Below are 7424 nucleotides of genomic sequence, written 5' to 3' on the forward strand. Positions count from 1 at the left end.
AACTTAGGTCCCAGCATCCTATGTGACCAGGTTGGCTGGAATGAAGCCTTGAACCAGATTCATACTTGGTCCAAACCCTGCTGCTCAGCCCACAAAAACCCAATTTGATGAACTAGTCCCAGCCAGTTATAAACTCCTACTCATACCCTGCATAATGAACCAATGATGGTAAGACATCATGGGGATGGAGGTATGGAGTGCCCTGAACAACTACTAGGTATGAGGCAGCACCATTACCATCATTTTCATCATCACTTCCCCTTACTGAAAAAAAAAAAAAAGATGGAAGAAATACACAGAGTCATTATACCAAAAAGTCCTGGTTGATCTTTCATTTCAGGAGGTGGCATATGATCAAGAACCAATGGTATTGAAGGAAGAATTTGAAGCTGCACTGAAGGAATTGGTGAAGAACAAGGCACTAGGCACTGACAGAATACCCACTGAGATGTCTGAGATGTTTCAACAAATGAATGGCCCACTGGAGGCACTCACTCACTTATGCCAAGGAATGTGGAAGGGAGCTACCTGGCCAACTGACTGGAAGAGATCCATATTTGTACCCATTCCAAAGAAAGGTGATTCCACAGAATGTGGAAATTATTGAACAATATCATTAATATTGCATACAAGTAAAATCTTACTGGGGATAATTCAAAAATAGTTGCAGCAATATATTGACAGAGAACTTCCAGAAACGCAAGCTGGATTCAGAAGAGGACATGAAATGAGGGCTATCATTGCTGATGTCAGATGGATCTTGGGTCAAACCAAAGAATACCAGAAAGATGTTTGCTTATGCTTTATTGACCATGCAAAGGCACTTGATTGTGCAGATCAAATTATAGGTAACATTGAGAAGAATGGGAATTCCAAAACACTTAGTTGTACTCATGAGGAACCTGTACAGGGACAAAAAGGCTGTCATTTGAACAGAACAAGGGAACACTTAATGGTTTAAAATCAAGAAAGGAGTTATTCAGAGTTGTATTCTTCCACCATATTCATTTAATCTATATGCTGAACGAATAATCTGAGAAGATGGACTATATGAAGAAGAATGTGGTATCAGGATTGGAGGAAGACTCATTAACAACCTGTGATACACTGATGACACAACTTGCTTGCTGAAAGTGAGGATGACTTAAAGCACTTACTGATGAAGATTAAAGAATACAGTCTGCAGTATGGATTACATCTCAATACAAAGAAAACAAAAATCCTCACAACTGGACCTATAAGCAGCATCATGATAAATGGAGAAAAGATTGAAGTTGTGAAAGACTTAATATTGCTCGGTTCTACAATCAATGCCAATAAAAGCAGCAGTCAGTTCAAGTGCTGAAGAGCAAAGATATCTCCTTGAGAACTAGGGTGCGCCTGACACAAGCCATAGTATTTTCAGTCACCTCATATGCATGTGAGAGCTGGACAATGAATAAGGAAGACCGAAGAAGAGTCAATGCCTTTGAGTTGTGGTGAAGAATGCTGAGGGTAACATGGATTGCTAAAATATCTAACAAATCTGTCCTGGAGGAAGTGCAGCTGGAATGCTCCTTGGAGGTGAGAATGGCCAGACTTCATCTCACCTACTTTGGTCATGTTTTCAGAAGGGACCATTCCCTGGAGAAGCATGTCATGCTTGGTAACGTGGAGGGTCCACAAAAGAGGGGAAGGCCCTCAACCAAATGGACGGACACAAGGATCGTGGAGCTGTCGTGGCACCGGGCAGTGTTTTGTTCTGCTGTGCATGGGGTCACAATGAGTCGGAAATGACTCAGTGGCACCTAACAACTAACAATACTTGTGGTATTTCTTTTACAGGAGCACTAAATAACTGAGACAGAATTTGGTATTAGAAGAATGGGGTGCTGCTCTAACGGATATCTAAAATGTGGTAAGTGATGTTGGAATTGGGTAATGAGTAGAAGGCTGGAAGTATTAAGATGCCTAATGGTAAAAGCCTAGACTGATTTGAAGAAACTGTTGGTGAAATTACAGACGTCAAAGGCAGTTCTAGTGAGGGCTCAGAAACATGTGAGGAGAGATATAACACTGGAGACAGCACAGACAGTGAGAAGTAGCAGCAGAGAAATGGTAGCAGCAGAGAAATGGTGGCAGCAGACCTGGAACACATCTTGGTGGAGTAGGGTGCTCCTGGCCACTTATTGGTAGAGCTAAAGAGCTTTGTAACACTTGGCCAAGCAGGACAGAAGCCACGATGGTCCAAGAAGTTTGAGGGGTTGAGACTTCAAGGAACAAAGAAGCAAAAGAAAAGAGAAGTAACATGGGAAGCAGAGCTTCCTCTATCTCAAAAGGTATGGCCATGACCTCTTAGGTCTCAGGGTGAAAAACAGAGCCTATTGGGTATCAAAGAGTGAGGCTACAGACTCCTGAGTTTCAAAGATTCAGATCTTCATCGATTCAATTTGAAAGTTTAGGGTTGCCTTCACAAGTGCCAGGGGGATGGGGCTGGATCTGCCACCCAAAACTGAGGGGCAAGTCTGCCATGCCCAAAGGGCAGAAGAATGGGTTCTGCTGAGGCCCAGGGAATGAAGTCTCCATTCAGTTGGACTAAGAGAATGGGCCTGCCCAAAGCCGTGGAAGCAGAGTTGGCATCCCAGTAGTCCTGGAAGGTGGAGCTGAAACCTAGGGCCAAGGGGCCTCCACCCAGATTCCAGATAGCATGGCCAACATCCAGAATCTGGAAGGCATGGCCACTACCTAGAGGGTCTCAGAGAACGGAGGGCTCTTTTCAAGCCTCAAGAGCTAATGTGAATTGATTTGCTGTTTTGTTTTGTTTTGTTTTTTGGTTACTTGCTTGGTGCCCTGTTGCCTGTTATTATTACTTTTTTCCCTCTATTTTTTTTCCATCTGTAGTGGAAATATCTACCTTGTGCCCATATCACCAGTGTACTTTGGAAGCCAAAATCTTGTATTCTAGATTTCTTAGGTTCACAGATGAAGAGGAATTTTGTCCAAGGATGGAATTAGGACTTGGATTTGAGTTAAGACTTTTGGGATGATATGATGAAGTGAATGTATTTTTCATGTGACAAGGACATGAATTTTGGGGGCCAAAAGTTGAATATCATGGATTTAATTGTGCCCCCCCAATATATGTCAACTGGCTGAGGCATGTTTCTCAATGCTATGTAGTTTTTGTGACCTGAAGTAATTATCCTATGTAAATCCTAGCATCTATGATGTTTGTGAGGCAGGGTTAAAGGTACTTATGTTTATGAGGCAAAATACAATCTATAAGATTAGGCTGTACCTTGAGTGACTCTCTTTTGAAATATAAAAGAGATTAAACAAGAGAGCAGAGATCGAAAGGACCTTAGTATCACTAAAAAAGGAGAACCAGGAGCAGACCTCATCCTTTGGACCCAGAGTTCCTGAACTGAGAACTTCATAGATTAGGGGAAGAATGATGCTAAGAGAAATGGAAATCTCCATAGAACATCAGGACCACAGATGTTGAAACAAGACAAAGACATTCCCCTAGCGTTGATAGAGAGAAAAAGCCTTCGCCTAGAGTTGGCACTCTGAATTTGGACTTCTAGTCTCCCAAACTGTTGTTGCTGTTCTTAGGTGGCATTGAGTTGGCTCTGAGTCATAGCAGTACTGTGTACAACAAAACAAAACACTGCCCAGTCCTGGGCCATCTTTACAATCCTTGCAATGCTGAGCCCATCATTGCAGTCACTGTGACAATCCTTCTTATTGAGGGTGTTCCTCTTTTTCGCTCACCCTCTGTTTTACCAAGCATGGTATCCATCTCCAAGGACTGGACCCTTCTGACAACTGTGAGAGAATAAATTTCTGTTTGTTGAAGCAATCCACTTGTGGTACAACAACATATGACTAACACAATGACCCTCTTTTATAATTTATTATCTCATTGACTATTCCTTTCATTTCTATTGTTTGCCACTCCTCCTCTCATTAGGCTCTATATATTATTGTGTTGCAAAACTTTGCCCAAAGGGCCACCACATTCCATTGCACAGATTATGCCTTGTACACTGACAGATAATGATGCAAATGGAAGCTCCTCGGCAGGTATGCCATTCAACAGAGCTATTCTGAGTCCACTTTTCTTCTCTATCTACACATGCTATCAGGTGACCTAATATATGCTCATGATTATAAATATTAACTATTTACTGATGACTTTCAAATGTATTCCTCTAACCACATTATCTCTATTGTGTGTTAATCATTGATCTAACAAATATATTCACGTGGACATCAGATAGGTGTCTAAAATTCAACATGGACAAAATAGAATGTTGTGTTTTTCTTTCACTAACCTACCAAACCTATTTCTGCCTGAGTCTTCCAATCTTCTCTCTCTTAGTAAATCGTATCCCATTTTAGTCATGTGCTGCTGAGATCTTAAACTCAGATTTTCCCTTGGTGTCTCTTTTCCTCACCCATACATTACATCCCATCTGTAGGCAAGTTATATGATTTTTACCCTCTGATCAGATTCCAAAGTCATCCTTTTCTCTAATTTCATTAAAAACTCGTTGGTCTAAGCTACCATCATCTGTCAACTGGACTTTTAATGTAGCCCACAAACCGGTCCCTCTTTTTCTACAAAGTCTTTAAAGAAATCTTTCAAAAATATGAATAAAATTTGTGTCAGTCTCCTAATTCCCAACTCTTAATGTTCTGATTAACCTGGACCATTTCTACCATCTCACCTTGTATTACCCTCCTCCTTGCCTGATAATCTTTATTCATATTGATGTCTGCCTGGATTTTAAACATGCCAAGGTCATTGCCCCAACAGGGCTTTTACACTAGCTATTTTCCCAGCAGCTTGAATGTTCCTTGCTTCTGATGGCTCTTCATTATTCTGCTATTGGCATTAGTGTTACTTGTCACAGAGTACTTACCTGAACAACCAATCTGAAAGTTTTCTCATTCCCAAAATGAGACTTAAGAAAGAAATTGTCACCTTGCCTTTGTTCCTTTTGGGATTGTTGTGGTTAGATGTGATACCACAAGTGCAGCTAACTTTAGACATAACTTTTGTGCCAAAATAAACCCAAGAATGGTAAAAAAGCAGAATACCAAAAAGCAAAATTAAAACTGTCTTTTTTCTTACATTTTAAGATGAGCATGCAGAGACTAGAAACCCCCTATCTCTAGATGTTTTGTTATCTTAGATAATAAATATCTGTATTGTTTATACAGTACTAATAGGCATTTTTCCTTACTTTGAGACTACAGCATTCTAATTGAAATGCCAATATTGGAAAATAATTAAAGATTTCATTAATTCAGTAAAGAAATAGTTATTGAGCAACTACTATGCATCAGGAACTGTCCTGGCCTCTGGAAATACAGAGAATAAATTCTAAATTTTATTTTTTACATTTTAGTGGAGGAGATGGATTGTAAAAACTTGAATAGAGATCCAAATGAAGTGTGAGTGAAGATCAGAGAAATGGCATTTCAAGCAGAAGGAATAGGCAGTGCAAAGGTTCTTGACAGTTAAATGCTCAAGTTCTATGTTCAGAATCAGCAATGAGGCCAGTGTAGCTAAATCAGAAAGAACAAGGAAAGATTAGAAGGAGATAGGGTTTGAAGGGGGCAGGATGCAAATCACCAAATCACTGTAGGATCCAGATCACTTTACACCTGTCAGTCATGGAGAGCTTGCAGTGCACTGACAATGTGATGGAAAGTCCGTGGGAGCTTCTCAGCAATGTAATGTCCTTATCTTCATAGTTAAAAAATCACTCTTGCTGCTGCTGGTAGAATATATGAATATCTAAGTAAAACAATATGACAAGGACACAGAAAACTGTGGGAGCATGAAGTGATAATAAGAGGTTAGATTCATGATACAGTTTTTCAAAATATAATTTGATTTATTTTGTTGTTGTTGAGAACATATACAGCCAAACATATACCAATTCAACAGTTTCCTCATGTACCATTTAGTGACATTGATCACATTCTTTGAGTTGTATAACTGTGGTCACGCTCCTTTTATGAGTTGTTCTTCCCCTTTTAACATAAATATATCTCCTATCAAGTCTTTCTAGTTACTGTTGTCAATTTGATCCCCTATAATTAGTTCTTAAAAGATCAGAAAGCTCAAGACAGATCTTTTATACTAGGTAAACTAAACTATTGTTCAGTTTTAAGATGACTACAGCAGATATTTTTGTTTTCAGATTTAAAAACTATCTCAGGACAATAGCTTCAGGAGTTCATCCAACCTGATAACAAAATTTTGGGGGCAGAAAGATCAGGAATGGCCAATAGATGAAATGCATCAACAGAAAAGAGAGGAATCAAAGAAGACTCTTAAGTTTTAGGTCTGAGATGAGAAAAATGAGGGAATGACCCAGCTTGGTAGTTTCAATATCCCAAATTTCAATATGTATTGCACTGATACGTTGTTGTTAGGTGCCAGCGACTTGGTTCTGACTCATACCGATCTTATGTACAAGAGAACGAAACATTGCTCAGTCTTACATCATCCTCACAATCATTGACATGTTTGAGCCCATTGTCACAGATCCTGTGTCAATTCATCTCATTGAGGGTCTTTCTTTTTTAAACCTACCCTCCATTTTACCAAGCATGATATCTTTCTCCAGGGATTGGTCCCTTCTGACAACATGACCAAAGAACAAGAGAGGAAGTGTTGCCATTCTCACTTCTAAGGAGCATTCTAGCTGTGCTTCATCCAAGACAGATTTCTTTGTTCCAGCAATCCATGGTAAATTCATTATTCTTTGAAAATACCACAATTCAAATGCATTAGATCTGCAGTCTTCCTTTTTCATTGTCTATCTCTCATATGCATATGAGGCTATTGAAAATACCATGGCTTGGGACATGCACACCTCAGTCTTCAAAGAGACACTTTGCTCTAAAACACTTTAAAGAGTTCTTTTGCAGAGGATTTGCCCTTGACTGCTGCCTTCCTGGGCATTGATTGTGGATCCAAGTAAATTGAAATCCACAACAACTTCCATCTTTTCTCCATTTATCATGATGTTGCTTATTGGTCCAGTTGTGAGGATTTTTGATTCTTTATTTTAAGGTGTAATTCATATTGAAGGCTATAGTCTTTGATTTTCATCAATAATCCTTAAAGGCTTCTGCACTTTAAGCAAACAAGGTTATGTCATCTGCAAATCGCAGGATGTTGATGAATCTTCCTCCAATCCTGATGTTGCCTTCCTCTTCATGCATTAACAATAAAAACATTTAAGCAATGAAAGGAAAACAACAAATAATATTTCCCATTGTTGTTGTTATGTGCCGTCGACACATAACAACAACAATGGGAAATATTATTTGTTGTTAGGAGCTCTGGTAGCATAGTGCCTAAGGCACTTGACTGCTAACCAGAAGGCTGGCGGTTCAAACCCACCAGCCACTCCTCGGAA

The sequence above is a fragment of the Orycteropus afer genome, unplaced genomic scaffold (genome assembly GCF_000298275.1).
Source record: "Orycteropus afer afer isolate SDZICR_OR568_19922 unplaced genomic scaffold, OryAfe1.0 scaffold00537, whole genome shotgun sequence".
Lineage (NCBI taxonomy): Eukaryota > Metazoa > Chordata > Mammalia > Tubulidentata > Orycteropodidae > Orycteropus > Orycteropus afer.